At 54.0% G+C, this 4,069-nt stretch overlaps 1 protein-coding gene across 5 annotated transcripts in view; it reads right to left on the bottom strand.

The window, feature by feature from the left end:
* CYRIB (CYFIP related Rac1 interactor B) overlaps window positions 1-1,546 on the bottom strand; it is a 147,646-nt gene extending 146,100 nt beyond the window's left edge. For 3 of the 5 annotated variants that reach the window (XM_035011942.1, XM_035011946.1, XM_035011938.1), the window contains exons 1-2: window positions 1,444-1,546; window positions 10-241 (exon numbers count right to left, since the gene is read on the bottom strand). The gene's annotated coding sequence lies outside the window, so the exon portion shown is untranslated. Of the gene's footprint in view, window positions 1-9; window positions 242-1,443 lie in introns of those variants that run through there. The other 2 variants (XM_035011939.1, XM_035011950.1) reach the window with 2 other exon arrangements.
* Between the last annotated feature and the right edge of the window lie 2,523 nt (window positions 1,547-4,069).

Genomic DNA, 4,069 nt, shown 5'->3' on the forward strand with positions numbered 1-4,069 from the left:
GGCACGTACCTGGCGGCCGGGCGAGCGGCGAGGGGAGCGCGGGCGCTGGAGCGCAGGAGCCTCGGAGCCTCGGAGCCTCGGAGCCTCGGAGCCTCGGGCACCGCCGCCGCCGCCGTTTCCGGGTTGGCCGGTCTCACGTCACCGCCACAGGTTCGCGAGCGGCCCCCGCCGCGGCGGCAGCAGCAGCAGCAGCGGCCCCGGCGAGTGCCAGGCGAGAAATAACTATAAAAGGAAGAGACGCCTCGGGGAGGAAGAGGAAACGCCGTTTACCTTCGAGAAGCCGAGCCGCCGCGCTCGCACAAAAGGAGGACGCTCGCCGACGCCGCCTCCCCCCGCGCCCCGTCCCCGCCGCCTCGCGGGCCCGGCGTCAGCGCGCGCGGCGCCCCGGGACCGCCCCGCGCCGGCCCCCACCCCAAAACCCGCGGCGGGGGCCGGGGGGCCAGGCAGGGGGGAGACGGCGGCGGGGTGACCTTGGGCGAGTCGCGGCAGGCGGCTGAGCCGGTGCGTGGGGCGCGCTGCGGGGGGGGCGCTCGACGCCCCCTGGCCCAGGCCAGGAAACCCCAGCCGCGGGAGGCGCAGGGCTGGCCCAAGGTCACAGCCTGTCGGACGGGTCTCCGGCTTCAGCGCGAGCCTCCCGACCTTCAGGCCTTCAGGGTCCCGCCCTGGGCCGCTTCCCCCTCCCCCGTGCTCCGAATGCTGCCGCCCGGCCCGCCTCGCAGCGGGGTCGGTGACAGCGTGGACATTCAAAACATTCGGAAGGCAACAGATTTATTGAGGGCCTACTAAGTGCCGGGACTGTTCTAGAGGGGGAGGGGTGTCTATTCAACTTGGAAGGGAGGGCGCCCTAGAGAGGGCAGAAGATCATAAAACACAGCCAGGAACCCAAACCAAATTCCGGCCTGGGAGGCCGGGGAGGGGGGGCACGGGGGGGGGGACGGGGACAGTCAATAAGCAAATATCTGACGTGTCTGGTGGGACTAAGTGCTATGAAGAAAAATAAAGCAGGGCCAGGGGAGGGGGGGCGTATGGGTGCCATCATGAATGGCTCTCCAAGGACTTTCAGTACAGAAATTCCCAGACAGAAGGCTCCTCTCTATAATAACAGTGTCGGGTATTATAGAGTCCCCATCTTTCCCCTTGTCCATAATGGCAAAGAATACATTTTTCTCCATGTAACAACACAACATGCCTAGGGAACTGATCTGATGTTCTTCCCTCTGCCTTGCTCCCCCAGCCCTCAAGCCCATCCTATCGTTGTCTTGAAATTCAGCCACATTTCTCAGGAATATAGACAATGTTCTTTAAAGTATCTTTCCACTGACCTCCAGCAGGGCGTCCAGAGTTACATCAAAAGCCTTCAGTGTCTTTCCACCCTCCACCTCCAGCTATCCTGGGTGAGTTGGGGGCTGGGATGTGTCCATATCATATCAAGTGCTGACTTACCTGATTATAACCCGTGGGTTTCTTTTACAAAGATATCTAAACCCTTTTCTCTTACCCAGGCCCAGTGCTAGGAGCTGGGGCCCCGGGAAGATCCGATTCCAACAAGACTTGTAAGGGGCTCCCGGCCCTGTATCTGCAGGAAAGCAGCCCAGATGACAGCTCACAGAGGAGACAGGGGGAGGGGTGTCTATTCAACTTGGAAGGGCGGGAGCCCTAGAGAGGGCAGAAGATCATAAAACTCTTCCTAGAAGTTCTGAGAGGCATTTCGGCAAAGTGAAAAAGAAGCATCTGGAAGTTTGCCTGAGCATCAGTGCCCTCATCTCTAAAGAGAGGAATGGAAGCCCACCTCACCAAGGTGGAGAGGAGGTGACCCAGCTGGGTCTTGAACTAGGAACTTGAGTAGCAAAAGCGTTGGAATCAGAGCTGAGCTGAGTCCGTTTCTTTCTTGGCCGCTTACAAAGTGGGCATTAATAATTCCGAACATTTCTGAAGTTCTAACCGATTGCCAAATGCTGTGCCCATCTAATTTAATTCTCAGAACAGCCCCACGAGGCAGGTTCATCATGCTCAGTGTTGTGCAAGATACCAAAGTGGAGAGAGAGAGATGGAATTTGCCCAAGGTCAGACTAATTAGCTAGCGGTAGAGCTGGGCATGAACCCAGATTGTCTGGCTCCAGAGCCCAGCTCTTCACTCGTGGCCTCAGTTTGCTCATTTATTAAATGGGATTGACAATAACTGCTTCATTAGGTTGTGTTGGGGATAGTAAATGAAACAACACATATGTAGAACCTAGCCCATTAGTAAGACCCAGGAGAGTGCTCTCAGCATTGTAATTATCATCATAATAATTATAAAAGGCATAGAGGTAAAGACCTTTCTGGCATGCTTGGGAACTGCAAACAGTTTGGAGTGAATGTTAACATAGAGTGTAAATGTAGGGGGGTGGGAAGCAGGGAAGAATAGGTGAAGCTGTGTGCAGGGGCTGGATCATGCTTACCCTGCACTCCACTGAATTCAGAGATATCTGAGATGAAGAGTCCAACTCGTGTGTATGAGTCTCCACTCACTGGATACGGTGAGGCTAAGAGGATGATTCTGGCCTCTGATCATGCTCATCCAATCAGGTCCTGATAGATGTGACAAATTCAAGCAAATGGAACCTGGGGATAGTGCCTGGGAACACCCAGGGCAGTTCACCCCTACAGTGGTCTGCTCTGTTCCCCACGCAGCGACAGACAGAAGCCGAGTGCCTCGGGCTGTTTGGGCTGCCACAACAGAACACCAGAGCCTGGGGGCCTACACAACAAACATTTGGTTCTTATGGTTCTGGAGGCGGGGAAGTCCAAGATCAAGGCCCCTGCAGAGCTGGTGGCTGGTGAAGGAAGGCCCACCCTCTGGTTCAGAGCCTTCATTCAGTGTGTCCTCACATGACCCAAGAAGGGAGGGAATCCTCTGGGGTCTCTGTCACAAGGGTACTCCTCCCATTTCTGAGGCTCCATCCTCAGGACCTAATCACTCCCGAAGGCCCCACTCCCAACACCATCCCACTGGGATTTGGTTTCAACATATGAATGGCGGGGGCAGGAAACACAAACATTCAGTCCATAATATTTGGTGCCCTGAAAAGAGCATTGATTTTGGGGTCAGGACGTCTTGCCTGGAATTTCCAGCTGTGCAGCTTTGGGCAAGTCATTTAACTTCTGACTCCTTTCGTTTCCTCAGCTGTAAAATGGGCATAATACTGTTATCTTCTGTTGTTGAAAAGAGTATATGAGATGATGAATGTTTAATGCTTTCTAGGCTGTGAAATGTTCATGCACATTTTCCTTGCAATCTCAGAATCCTATTCTCCCACAGCACATGCTGTCCACACATATTTCAAGCAAAGTAGCTGGCTCTTTCCCTTGTATATGCAAAAGCCCTTCAACAACATGCCTTTCCCCGCTGAGCATTGGCTTTTTCACAATAGTGAACGTTCTTACAGTGTGGAAGGTAACAGAAGGTGGAGGTTAGGAGACATGGGAACTCTGTGTCCTGCTAGTTAGTATTTTGCAATTAAGTAAGTTCCACATCCCATGGGGTAAAAGCAAACTCGGTGACATTTTACTGACCCTGTTGTCAGGGTTCCTGCGCCCCCGGCCATTCAGAACCCAATGGACTTAAGGGAGGAGACTCCCCGCCCAAAGCCACAAGGGGCTCCTGTCCTGGAATTGTGTGAGGGCCCCGTGGAAGGGGGCTTGCAGGTGGCTCAGGCAGCCCCTTTAGCTTGGGGGATTCCACTCAGGAAGGTAGAAGGAGAGCTGGCTCCCAGGTTGGAGCCGGGATCTTAACCCGGACACCCAGAGCGCAGGCTTCAAAAGCTGGTGAGTGATGGTTTCCAGGGACTGGAACAACGGGCGGTAATTGCTTAATGGACACCAAGTTTCCTTTTGGGGTGATGAAAATTCTGGAACTCGATCGAGGTGGTGGTTGTCCAACATAGTGAATGTAGTAAATGCCACTAACTATTCACTTTAAAATGGTTAGCTATAGGTTATGAGATTTTCATTTGAATTAAAAAAAAGGAAGGAAGGAAAACTTGGGGGGGTTTGGGGGGGCTGGTGAGCAAGACCTTTAGCCTATTTT

Source organism: Mirounga leonina, unplaced genomic scaffold (genome assembly GCF_011800145.1).
Source record: "Mirounga leonina isolate KUSES-001 unplaced genomic scaffold, KU_Mleo_1.0 Mir_165, whole genome shotgun sequence".
Taxonomy (NCBI): Eukaryota; Metazoa; Chordata; class Mammalia; order Carnivora; family Phocidae; genus Mirounga; species Mirounga leonina.